The following is a 13,809-nucleotide window of genomic DNA, read 5'->3' as shown; positions in this document are numbered from 1 at the left end:
AGTAAAAATATCAACAGACCTGCTTCAATTATTATGTACTTGTCTTAAAGGGATAGATACAAATTATATCACCATTTACTCATCCTCATGTTGTTCCAAACCTTAATATTCCAAGAATATTTCTACAAAATGAAAGTCAAATGTGGTCTGAAAAACAACAGACCTCAATTACTTTCACATTTTTTTACAAAAAAAATTGAAATGACATGAGGGTGAGTAAATGATGACAGATTTATAATTTTTGGGAGAACGACCCCTTTAAGTGCAACATAGTTTCACTTTATTTTCATATTGGCATATTTTGCGGTCCTCATGGGACCACATAACCTTTTAAGCAGTAAATACCATGTGACAAATTACTTTTGAAAGTGATGTGAACGCTGATTGGCTGTTTATAAGCAAACAGTGATGGTCCATTTAAGGAGGCTGATACATAAATTGATTAGAAACCAGTAAAATATTATATTTGATTTTTATATATTTTCTGATTATTATGCTATTACTCTTTCGTTTTAACAATCTTTTAACAATGCGTTATGAAAAAAAAATCATGTTTAACAACAAACAAAATATTTTATTGAATATATTTATTTTAATATATTTATAAAATTAATTTCAAAATATAGTTTTTACATTATATTTGCAGTTGAATCGGAGTTATGCACATAGGTCAATGGATTAAAACAAATGTTACCTTTATAACTGACTATCCTGAGATGTGATGTCAAAGGCAGCAGTTACCGCACATACGACCCAACAATTACTCCAATTTCATTGTGCGTCATTGTATCTCCTACAGTATTTAAACAGAAGCAGAGTGAACTCAGGGAAAGGAATGTTCCTCAGCAACATGACGCAGCCAGACATCCCTAACTCTGCTCATGAAACAAATTTTTGAGTGAAACTGAAATCCAAAGGATTAAGTGTTTTATGAATTATGTCTGTTGCAAATATTGTGCTCATGAAGTCCAGATATTCCAACAGTTGTTAAATAAATCCATTAATGATGAGAAAAGCATGCAAATGTGAACTGCAGAGAACACTACCACCCAGTTTGACCTAACCTGATCCTAACGTTGAGCAAGAGGGAAAACCTCAAAGTAAACAAGGGATTTCAGGAGGAATGTTTTAGTGTCTCGGTTGACATGGCCGGCGGTTTCAAATGTTGTCCCAAAGGGTACAGTAACAAAGCATTCATGGGTTGTTTCATACTCCTGAGACCAACTCACCCTTCGAGATCTGAAAGAATGCAGGTTAAAAGGAAGAAAAACGTGCAATGGATCAGAAACGGGCAGAAATGATGAGGAGTTTAGTGTGGAGTCAACCCGTACACGCCTTTCATTTCAGACGTCCTTCACTGCCAGGATAAAAGGAAAGGGGCTAATAAGAACTGTTCTCTGAAACAGTGAAGGTTAACAGCCATGGATAAACAACATCTTCATCTCTCAGGCAAGTGCTAGGCTTTCTTAAAGAAATATAAACAATGGTTTAATTAAGATCAATGCATTCTCACAGAGTCATTTCCACTGAGGCACATGTTTATCATATCAGGGACAGGCGTTTGTTTTAAAATACAGTTGTAAATTAAACACAGCCCTGTTCTTGCTCAATAAAGTTCAAATTAAGAGCAAGCAGCTGAAATGTGCCTGCTTGGTCCTTACTAACTTATTTCCTAAGAGGCCTTTTGTAACATTCGTTGGCTGCAGTTCACACATCAAAACATCAAAATAAGCATTTTCACACATTCTGCCGTACAGTATATTTTCAGTGGCATCTTGGGGTAATCTGTAGCTAAAATATGTAATCTGGGGTATGTGTTGTAAATCGCTACAAGGATCAAGGAAACAAACAGACCTCTGCCACACATCTTTGACTGGTCTGTGTCACTTCATTCACGTGATGCAGAATACTGGGCTGGGCACCATACTTTCCCTTTTTAAAATTATATTCTACATCACACTTTTTACCATATAATGTTAAATCTTGGGCGTGTAACACCATGTCTACACCAGAAGCGAGAGGCGTGAAAAAAATAAATTATAACTCAAATAATCTGTGATGCTGTCTACATACAGCATGGCACAAAGTGACATGACAAATTCCCGACAGTAAACTGATGCCCCATTCTATTTCTGACATAATTCAATGCTAGGACAAATGGATTTGCAATGGTTGTTTTGTGTACGGTGTGGACAGCTTACATAGAGTGAAAAATGAAAATTCTGTCATCATTTACTCACCCTCATGTTGTTCCAAACATGTATTACTTTTTTTCAGTGGAATATAAAAGAAGATACTATAAATAACACTGGGGTCCAAACAACATTGGACTTCATTGACTTTCACTGAATAATTAAAAAAAAAAATTTAAATGTCTTCTTTTTGTTCAGAAGAAAGAGAGACACACAGGGTTTGGAACGACATGAGGGTGAATAAAAGATGACAGAATTGTCATGTTTGGGTGAACTGTTATTTATAACAGATTTAATAATAATGAACATTTCTGATTAAAACATATTTTAAATCATTTTAATCAATCAAATTCAGAATCATTTGAGGAAGGATTACAATGCATTGGTGAATAATTTTTCCCCACCCCTACTAATTTTATGACATAATTCAAAGCCATAATAGTATGTAAATATGTTTTGCCAGTTAACCTAAAATGTCATGTGACATGTCTTAAAGTTTTCCTAATTAAAACATATAGCAAGTAGACAAAAATGTAGAGCGGGGACTTTGTCCTATGTATCGTTTGTTGATTGGATAGAGGCAGAGCTGAATATGAGATTTCAGTCGATTTTGAGAAAGGGCAGGGGCTAAAGCAGTAAAAATTATTGGAGAGATCTGGACTATGACAGATACAGTTATGACCTTTTGTTTAAAATGTTAAAAAATGATATGCATTAATCTATTGTTCACAATAATATTCCATTTCATGCTGACCTTAATATCTGTTTTTATTCTGGTTTAACTCAAACATCTTATTCAATATGCCTGAATCAAATTTACTACACCAAACCACGCTTAAAACAAACAGATTTTTGAGTCAGTTCAGATAGAAATATCTCCTCAAATTAACAACTACACCTTACACATGTCGCAGAAATTGAAATTATGCAGCTCTGAACACACACCAAGAATCATATCTGTTACTGACATCTCTGATTATCTTTTCCATACTGTTCAACCCCTGCAGCACCACTGAAGCTGGTGAAATATAATGGGAACACAAGGCTTATTTTTGGAGAAAACACAAAAGCCAGAATTGCTGCCTTTGGAAGGCTGCCTGAAATTAGGGTTAAATGTACTGAACAAACAAAGCTTGGTTTTGGGTATCGTCTATAAAGCATTTTAAGCCCCACCCACAAGTACTTTTGGACACACACAAAAAAGGAAAGGAAAAAGCAAAACAAACTCCCAGCAAAAATTATGTACAGTGTGAACGCAACTTTTACGAAGCCTTAAGGTCTCTATAAACAACCCTGAGGTTCTCCACTGATATTTCAACACCGGGCAGTTTTGGCACAAGGGATTCCTCATTTTGTAAAAGGAGTGTATTTTGGCAAGGCACATGTGTTCCTGTTGCAGCTGATCTCAGGAGGAGCCTCATTCACACACGGTTGGGTCCTGTTAGGCTCTCGGCGTGGCCTGCTGGGTTGAAAGTCTGCACTGGGAGCTGATAGGCTTTCATCTTCATTTCTGTGGCTCTACCGCAGAGCAATGGCACTCAGGTGCCGCAGGCTGTGTTTTCACATCGCATTCCAATGATGACACGCCGCCAGCGTGAGTAACGGCTCCCACATGGGTCTGTCAAAAGACACACTGCCGAAACCCAGCGGCTACATCCAGAAAACCTCTCTCGCTGAGATTCAGGACGTCCATGATTGATGCATTTACACACTGTCCAGATTCTCAGTAGCTCCTTTGATCTTTCAGCAGGGATGAAGAGAGGACTCTTGTTACTCCCACAGAGCTACTTGTTGCTTCACTTAAAGCAGCAGGTTTTAAATCTTAAGTGTGTATTATAATATTTTAAATATATTTTAAAATGTAAACCATTACTGTGATGTCAAAGCTGAATTTTCAGCATCATTTCTCCAGTCTTCAGTGTCTAATATTCTAATATGCTGATTTGCTGCTCAAGAAACATTTATTATTATTATCAATGTAGAAAACAGTTGTCCTGCTTAATGTTTGTGGAAACTATGACATGTTCAGGGTTCTTGAATAAAAAGGTCAAAAGAACACCATTTATTTGAAATAGTCATGATCAATTTAATGCATCCTCGCCAAATAAAAGTATTAATTTCTTTCCAAATAAATCTTACTGACCCTAAACTTTTGAACAAAAGTGTGACACACACTGAAAAACTGATGCTACATTATCCAGGAGTCTGAAAACACATTGAAATCTAAGAAACAGCACAGTATTAATAAGAAATATTCACTATTACTCTATTACTATGTCATTTTTTTTCACAATATTAGCCATCTCAAAATACAGATTGAATTGACATTGATTTTAGTGTTTCCTTAGAAACATATTATAGGTTTAAGTATAGACTATTGATTATTGTCATTAACATGAACATTACTGCTTTAATCATGCAGGCACCCTCCCTTTGATTCTCCAAATTCTATAAAATGCCCTTTCTGACAGAGTTTTTCATATGCTAACGTGTCTTTAAGCTTCAGAAATGTCACCCCTATGCACACTTGGCTACCAAAATTCACAGCAACACATGTGCAACTCATTGTCTCAATCCCAAAAACATGCAAACACATCATAACATCCCAGACTCAAAGACTCAGACTGGTTTTATGATTCACACATTTTCCAAGACACTTTGTCAGTGACAAAACAGTGACCCTGGATTCAACCTATCACTGGAGGGGAATGAGTTTCAGTGTTTTTCTTTCTGTAATTGGTGAAAACAAAAAAAGATTACAAAGCCTCAAGTCAATAGAAACATCTTTAGAGGACTGCTTAATTTTTTCTCTCTCATTTCACCGCATTATTTTCCAGAGAACTCTCCAATAATCTGATACTATCTACCAAATCCTCACAATAGTAGTTCATGGCAAGATGAAACTATTTGAAATTCTTTGTTATAGTTTTGCTGAAGCAGTAATAGAGTTTGAAAACATCTCCCAGTCCATTAAAGTTTCCCTTCAATTAAAGTTCAGAATCATGTGGTGTTAGTTTCATTTGAGCATGAAATCACCATGTAAAGGAGTAGCGGCACATTTTAAGCTTCATATACCTTAAAGGGATAGTTCACCCAAAAATGGAACTTTTGTCATCACTTACTCACCCTTAAGTTGTTCCAAACATATATGAATGTCTTTCTTCTGCTGAACATAAAAGATATTATGAAGAATGTTCGTAACCAGACAGTTGATGGTCACCATTGACTTCCATAGTAGGAAAAAAAGAATACTATGGAAGTCAGTGACTACCGTCAACCGTCTGGTTAACAACATTCTTCAAAATATCTTATATTGTATTCAACAGAAAAAAGAAACTCATACAGGTTTGGAACAACATGAGTGAGTAAATGAATGATTTTGGGTGAACTATCCCTTTAAAGATCTAATGCTTACTTACTATGTTTGCATGTGGACAATAAACAACACATATAACATGTATTATGAATGAGTTTGCAGTCTGTATTGAATGTGATGCATAAAAAGACTGTGTACCATAAACTAATGTCAGAAAGTCTTTTTATGCCAACAAAAATAATCATTCAACATGACCAATGTAGTCTGATGAACAAATGACTCTAATGGGATTCTCTTATGAGGTTATTTTTAATGAATCAGAAACATAGACTAATTTTGCATGATTCACCAACAAATTACTCTTATGAGTGAATCTAAAACAAACAGAGTGAATCAAATCAGGAAAATATAAACAGATACCCAGTCCAAAGGTTTACAACAATGTTTTATTTTGCTTTGCAATACTGTGAATATGCTAATATTAAGATGGATGTTTATTCACACGGTGTTCTGAGTCAGTTATTGATTCAACCCTATAGTTTATTTTACTACCGGCATTACACGCTAAACTCTTTTGCGATTTGATTTAAAAAAGATAGGCTACATGATTTGTTTGGGGGGAATTTAGTCTCTTATAAAAAAATCTACGACTATATGGAAGAATCAACTGTAGCTCGGTCACTCTGAGCTTGACATGAGAAAAGAAAAACACAAAGTATCCAGAGCTTATGCTCAGCCAAAGGGAGAGGCACTTCCTGATCCAATCATTGACAGCATGCATTCTAATGAAACAGTGCATCCGCTAACAAAACCCGCCACCTATTCTCTGGGAAGCCCTGCAAGCAGCACATTCCCGAGTGACATCAGTTAGATCAATCAGAGACCCAAAACAAAAGAGAAAAAGAAACTGAGGTTGGAAACAACTTAGTCAACAAGCAACTGGGAAACTCGTTCACTTTTGCAGCATGAAAAATAAATACATGGAGAGAAAAAAAAGCCATCACTTTGTCATCCAATCATCCAATAGACTCTCAACGGGGGAGTTGGTGCAAAATGGCCACCACAACAGAGTTGTGGCGTGGGTGGTGTATGGAAAAGTTGGACTCCCACACAAACTGTGTGTAGAATGATAAATATGTTTCAAATAACGGTGGATATGAGTTTTCATGGTGGCCAGACTATAAATCATACTGTGTTTTAAAGGCTTGTGCATATATCCTTTCCTAGAGCGGTTTGGCTTTGATAGGTTGGTTTGAATTATGGCACTCACTGCGGCTGTGTTTGTGTTGTAATAGCAGAGCAGACGGGCATCCGGCAGTCCAGTGAAAACGACTGCACCTCATGAACACACTTCACACTCCCCCACCCCCAAAACCCACGAGCAACACCCCCAAAATCCCACGAGCAACACGCTGGAATGTGCCACTGAGAAAGCACTGCAACTATCTATCTCGCACAAACTGAACTGAGTGAGATAAAATGCCACACATGCAAAATTAATCAGACATGAGAAACATGTTATAGCACCACCTCAGGAACAACACTTGGTCTTCTGTAAACCACAAAACATCACACCCTCTACATTTAATGTTCATCTTTTTTAAACATCTACATTTATTTTTCGTCTACAACATATTTTAAGTGGAACATGTTTGTTTATTAAATATTTGCTATATTGACAGATGAAATGCTTTCACCAGGGGGCGATATAGGAGACAAAGTTGGTGGTTCTTCGCTCTAAAAGATTTTAAAATGCACAGCCGCCAAACATGAGAACTAATGCTGAGGATTTAAGTAGCCTTCTGGATATTTTTGTTTTTTCAAAACATAGTTTTTCTTTTCTGATGTAAAAACTGAATTCCATCTAGATTCTCCCACTTGCTTCAAAGTATAATTAAAAAGATAACAAGTAAACAAAACATGTCTAAGTAATAAGTATAAGCTGGTGATTCATCAGTGAAGCATCACCGCCAACGCCCCTTTTCTCACAAACTCTCTTCTCTTCAGTTTAAAAGGCTATAAACTCTCAAACACATAAATAAAACTTCTTAGACAGCAATAAATCAACTGTCTACTGACTCCAGACAGTATTTTCGAGACATCTGAGATGCTGTGATCCTCTCTAAGAGTTTTATTACTCACCTAAAAACTGTTTGCATGCAGAAAAAGTTACTTATGATTCACACTCACCGCTGTAGAGAAGCCTAAAAGGGTAAATATTGTATGGTTTGGAAAGGGCAGCCAGATGTTGAGACGAAGTGATGAAAGCGTGACTGCAGAGTAAACGTAGTAGTAGTGAAATGAGGAAAAAGTGCGCGCTCCTCCTCTCCAAAATCCTGAACTGCCCAGAACTCTGGTTGGGTGTGGTCTGGAACTCAATACATGCTGTGCCGAGGAAGGGAGGGAGGGGAAGCTTTTCTGGAAGCATTAGGTGTTGACATTATGTACTGAATTCTTTGTGGAATGCATCCTTTTGAATCTGTACAAGGTTTAAGTCTTCAGAAGTCAACATCACATGTCGTTTGTCTTAATAAAGCCAGCTCAAAATGTCTCGTGCATATTTTTCCTCTCATTCTCACATGCTCTCAAAAGAGAGTGTGACAGATTTGGTTGGTATTTATGTGTCTCTATATGTGGTTCTCTGTGGTGTTAAAGAAGACCAAGGGTGCAGAGGAAAGTCTTAGCCTGTTCCTGGCGGGAACTGAAAATGAGGCCAGCGGCAAGGAGATTTACTCACATAGGAAACTGTTAAATCCAAAGGCTACGCCCCCAAATTCAGCCACTGAATGCTCAGCTACCTCTCCCTTGTTCTTCTGAGTTGCTGCTTCTGTGGACGTCCAGATGGTTCTCCAGATATAAAATTACCACAATGCCTATAGTTAAGTACGGTACATACTGAGTCAATAGATAAGAACAGTGTAGCTACATGTATGTATATTTGTAGTTCCACTGTGCATATTTATTACAGGGCTATATTGATATAAAGCATTGTTTTTGCCATCTGCAAATATTTGTGTATTTTCATTTCCTGTGTGCTCCTCCCTTTTGCATTACAACCCCAGGATTCTGGCTCCCTGGGTTTCCTGAGTATGTGTATGAGATCTAAGCTGACTCTATGGGTTGACTGACTCTGTGTAACTCCAGACTAAGACTTGGCTGATTTTCTTCATCTCTAACATGACAGCAGTGCTTAAAAAACTATTTTCCTTTCTGTAAACAGCTGTTGCTTTTACAGGACACGCAGCTTCTTAACAAAAATGACCAAATATCTTTTTATCTGATTTTAAACATGGGAAAATATATGAACTACTATTCAAACTATAGTAAATTTTGTAGACAAACTATGATGTTTGTTAACTAATTAATCCTAATTAAGAGGAACATTAATCACCAGCACTAGTAAATTGTAAAACTGCACAGTGAGATTCCAAACTTAAAATCAGGGATACAACTTTTAAAAATCTTAATTTTATAATATGATGTAAAGTAATGAAGAAATATTTAAGATGATTCTACACACTTTTTAAGTCACTAGGTCAATTGAATAATCAAATATGCGAGAATAACCATGTTAACGCTTTTAGAAATTTTTTTTTTTTTTTGCATTACAATTACTCAAAATATATTCTACTTACTCAAGTTAAGTTCTATATCTATAGCAACCCTTGACATGCCTTTATCATCAGTTGGCGGTTTCAGAAAATCCCTTGGATGCCTGTACAAAGTACTGTATATGATTTGTCAAGGGAAAACAAATCTTGTCACAGTCTCAATAAATGATGGTGCTCATTTACAACTTAATGCATCAGTCATGTATCTTTTACACTTACTCTGGTGCCAAAATTCTGAAAACTGGAACCGTAACTAACAATGCAAAATTCTATTCTAGAAGGAAGACTTTCCCAGCATGCACACTCCTCCATAGCTATTCAGTCAATGCATTCCTCTTTTATAGCTCAACTGTCATATTCTGCAGTGATCATAGAGCAGGCAAACTTTGCTCATGCTATATTTAAATCCACTATGGGATATGAAATGCCATTGTTCAATTAAAGACAGCAGAAATACAACAAAGAAACTTCTGAAAGCATTGCCAAGAGAAATGCCTATGAGCCGCTTTTACCCACAGCCCTCATTTATGCTGTACAAAACATTGCAAAGACAAGTAACGCAGGTGAAAACTGTTTTTCTCCCCCTATCTTGGACATTTTAGATGTGTGTGCTTTTGTTGACAAAACTGTCAGTGCACAGATGGATGTAATAAAAAAAATGAAAGCAGTAAAATGTATATTTACCATTAGGTCTTTAAAAAAGACTTAAAGTGCAAGATTTTGGAGTAAAAGTTACAGCATAGGAGATTGCTAGGTGCCATAAATGTCATAATAAAACACTTCAAATGAAATAAAATAAAATACTGCTGCAGTGTGTTAAAGGTGAAGTGTGTAATTTAGGAGCATCACCAAATGGAATTGCCGTCTACCACTGGTCTAACAAACATACAGTCCCACCCCAAAATCATCCAAAATGTTGCAATGTTGGGCAGCTCAAACTTTTCGGGGAAATCAACCTATGAATGTCTTATCAAAAAGTTACACCCATCACCTCTATGCTGAGTTTACAATTAAAAAGGTTCTGATTTCGATCAGACATAGCAGGTTTTTGTGCTCAGACTTTGTGCTGGATGTCTGGATGCTTCTGGCTAAGTCAGTGCAGTGATGGGGAAACTCTGGAGATCTAGACAGCTGTGAAACAGCAGGCTGACTGCCAAACTGCGCAGAATAAGGTGGAGCCAAAAACTGGGGTGGCCCCACCGTGGCCTCTCTAAACCCTCTGCACTAGTCTATTATTGTGCTTTAGATCTCTGATAATGAAAAAGGAAAAATGGAAACAAGTATTCCATTACATGCATCAGGAATCTGTACGCATGTATGCAGGATCAGAGCACAGTATGTGAACTAATTATTGTTTGTTTATAGTCTATCATCCTTCCATTGTACTTCCAAGTCAGTCTTCTCCCATCTCATCACTATTGTCAAATATAAGTTTTAATGACTGAATGGAACTACAAACCATCTCCAAGTTAAGGCTGAGGTGTGTTCTTTCTTTTGAATTGCAAAAACTGCTTTCAAACAGGTTCCCTGAACACTCCTCCCTGTCTCGCATTGGTCATTTAAGTGAAATTAACACGTGAAGGACAAGTTTGGTACCCCATACTCGGAATTTGTCCTCTGCATTTAACCCATCCATGTTAGGGCACACATATTAGGAGGAGTGAGTAGTGGACACACATACACTGCAAACTGTGGACACACACACATGGAGCAGTGGGCAGCCTTGGGGGTTCAGAGCCTTGCTCAAGGGCACCTCAGTCATTGCAGTATCGAACCCGCAACCTTCAGCTTTGATAGCGCCACCCTGTGTTAAACTTTTTGGGGAAATCAACCTAGAAAAAGGCTTCCAAAAAATGTAATGGTTAATTTCTATAAAAGTGATCCTTCACATCAAACAGCTCTAATGAATCATATTCATGTGTTCTTTGGTGGGTGTTTTCCTCACCGAGGGTGAACAAACCATACGGCCTGAATAATCAGGATTCTTGAGCAGCCAAGGTGACAAAGTGCAGACGAGGAAGGTCAGAAGTGACAGGCTGTTTTGGGAAGAATGCTGTGGGTGATGTGACCAGGTCACAGGTGGAGAAGTACAGCAGTAAAACCCTGGGGGGTTGAAGTGGGTTGGACTACACCATGTCTCTGAACTTTTTAAAAGCAACAAGACTGTTTGTTTCCATGATAAATAGTTTGTTTCCTAATAACTGTTTCCTAATTCATCTAATTTACCATGTTTGCAAAATACCATATCACAACTAACCTGGGAACAATAGAATACAAAAAAAGAATTCATAGCTAAAAGCATTTGAGTTTTGAGGGAATATACTGCCACTTCATTTAGATGGCAAAAAAACAACATAAACAATTCCTACACTGTAAAATCTAACATTGTTCTTACTAACTATTGTTTAGTTAACTTTACTTAATCTCCGATAATGTGTTGAACTTACTTATATAAAAAAATATTAATCTTTACTATTTGCATGCTATGCCTTCATTACTCAGAAACACTATTAAACATTACTCGACTGATTTAAGTAGCATTTTGCCAAAGCAAAAAACAAAAACAAAAAACAGGCGGGGCAAATGGTTTTTGATGCGGGGCAATTCTTAATAGACTTTTCACTAATTTCTTCAACTTCTGCAGTTATCGTTCTTCATAAATTCATGTTGATTTCCTAAAATCAACCTAAAATTTCTCACCATTATTGTGATTAGTGTTCCCTTTGGTTGGGCACTTGGAACTTCATTTATATCATTTTGATTCTCTTCCAATTGATGCAGTGATGCAACATGAAATCACAGTTATTTGATTTCAAAGGAAGTGAAGTAATAAATATTATATATATTTATACTTAAATTATTTCCATGTTCTTAATGAATGTATTTATGATTTATAACATTACTATCATGTTTAATAATGATCTTTTTACATTTTAATTGCAAACACTTTTGGCATGAACTTTTAATTGGGTTGATACAATCCCTCTATATTTGTGACAATATCTAGCAATTTAGCTTGAGTCACACACAGACTTCAACATTCAGCATGCAAGCCACAACAATGGTAACAAGTTTTTTTTTAATTAATTTAATTAATTAGACCACTGCAATTTTATTTGCTGTCTCTTGTCAGTATAACCCCAATAACGATAGCAAATACAGTTTTAATGGTAAAATAAAGCCAAAAATGGTAAAACAAAGCAATTCATTTATTCATGCCGCAATGCACTCTGGGAGTACACTTCCTCAGATCACAGATAAAATTTGATGTAATTAAGTTATGCTTACTTAAATTAAGGCAACGAGTTTGCACAATTTAATTAAGTAAACTGAAATAATTCGTTTTTACGGTGTAAAGAAATTCATGTACCTTTTAAAATACTTTTTAATTCAGAAAAGTATACAGTACTTAATAATATTTACAGTTATTTTAAATTTGAAAGTATCTTACAGAAAATATATGCATGTTTCCAATTTTTTTCCCAATTTTCGATTTCAAAATATAAATACATTTTTGAAAAGCTATATATATAGTATAATATAGCAAATTATACAGATAAAAAAGATACTATCTTACAATAATTAACAATTAATTCAATAGTTCTTATTAATTTACTTAAAAAATATTGAATTAATGTAAAATAGTATAAATTATTTCATACTGAAATAACATTTTTTCTTATAACTTACAAAAAGTATTTTTTATGGCTGTGGTGTTACCACATTATATAAAAAAATACCTTTATATTAATTGCATTAACAGCTTCTGAATACACGTCAAGAGTCTGTGTAAAGCATAACCTACTCCAAAACTTAAACAGTACTATGTTGTAGGCAGGAAGATCCTTGTCTTTTATGATTCCTGCTGAGAACATGAGCAGGTGTTAAACTCTAAGCTCTGTGCATTTAGTGTCCTGCATGAAGACACAGCCCATTTGCTCGGGGGGAAATGGGGGGAAAAGCTCTATTGTGTTAGCAGTAAAACCAGTTCTAACACTCCCTCCTACACCTTTTCAGTCCCATCAATAGCTGTGAACAGCTCAACATTTATTTTGCTGGACATGTTTTCCATACAATTTGCATTTCATCTTTCGCTCATTTGTTTAAAAACGTGTGACCCACAGGAGAGCATTTGAGCAGACGAGTCAAGAGCTCTCCAGCCTCCTGACAGAGGCTCCTCTTTCACACTGACATAAGCAGAATGAATTGCTTTCTCCCTTTTCTGATTAAGCTCAAGAGCTCTCGTAGTCCTGCGGAAGTGGAAGGAAATGAAGACAAAAGTGTCCTTACAGATGAATATGAATGAAAGATTTATAAAAGAGCTCTAATTGTACCCAAGCTTCTGAACAGAGTGTAGTTCCTGTCAGTTGTTAGAGCAGTTCTCCTTGTGCCAGCAGCTCAACTGATTATGTGCGATTCTGGCCATTGACTTATAAGGCCACACCTTCTGAATCAACAGACCTCAATAACTCCGATAAATAATGAAATACACTATAGGTCAATAAACCAGAGAATTTGAGTAAACTTGGTCCTATATATGGACGGTCACCTGGGTTGAGCAACACTCATAAGAATAAGCTCCTCAATACACAAGTTTGAATTTTAAATGAATTTGCCACCATTCACAGGATGTTGCATCAAAATCCAATAACACAAATGTGTTTTCTCTAGTATTGGTTCAAGTTCAACC

At 36.3% G+C, this 13,809-nt stretch overlaps 1 protein-coding gene across 2 annotated transcripts in view; it reads right to left on the bottom strand.

The window, feature by feature from the left end:
* Positions 1-13,809, bottom strand: part of emp2 (epithelial membrane protein 2) — a 46,891-nt gene that overhangs the window by 18,549 nt on the left and 14,533 nt on the right. The window contains exon 1 of one of the 2 annotated variants that reach the window (XM_077212491.1): positions 7,699-8,211. The exons of the other annotated variant lie outside the window; for it this stretch is intronic. The gene's annotated coding sequence lies outside the window, so the exon portion shown is untranslated. Of the gene's footprint in view, positions 1-7,698; positions 8,212-13,809 lie in introns of those variants that run through there. 2 annotated transcript variants of the gene reach the window in all.

Source organism: Siphateles boraxobius, unplaced genomic scaffold, assembly GCF_051911475.1.
Source record: "Siphateles boraxobius isolate OS27281-9 unplaced genomic scaffold, OSU_SipBor_1 66, whole genome shotgun sequence".
In the NCBI taxonomy this organism is placed as follows: Eukaryota; Metazoa; Chordata; class Actinopteri; order Cypriniformes; family Leuciscidae; genus Siphateles; species Siphateles boraxobius.
This window is presented reverse-complemented; position numbering and strand designations above follow the sequence as displayed.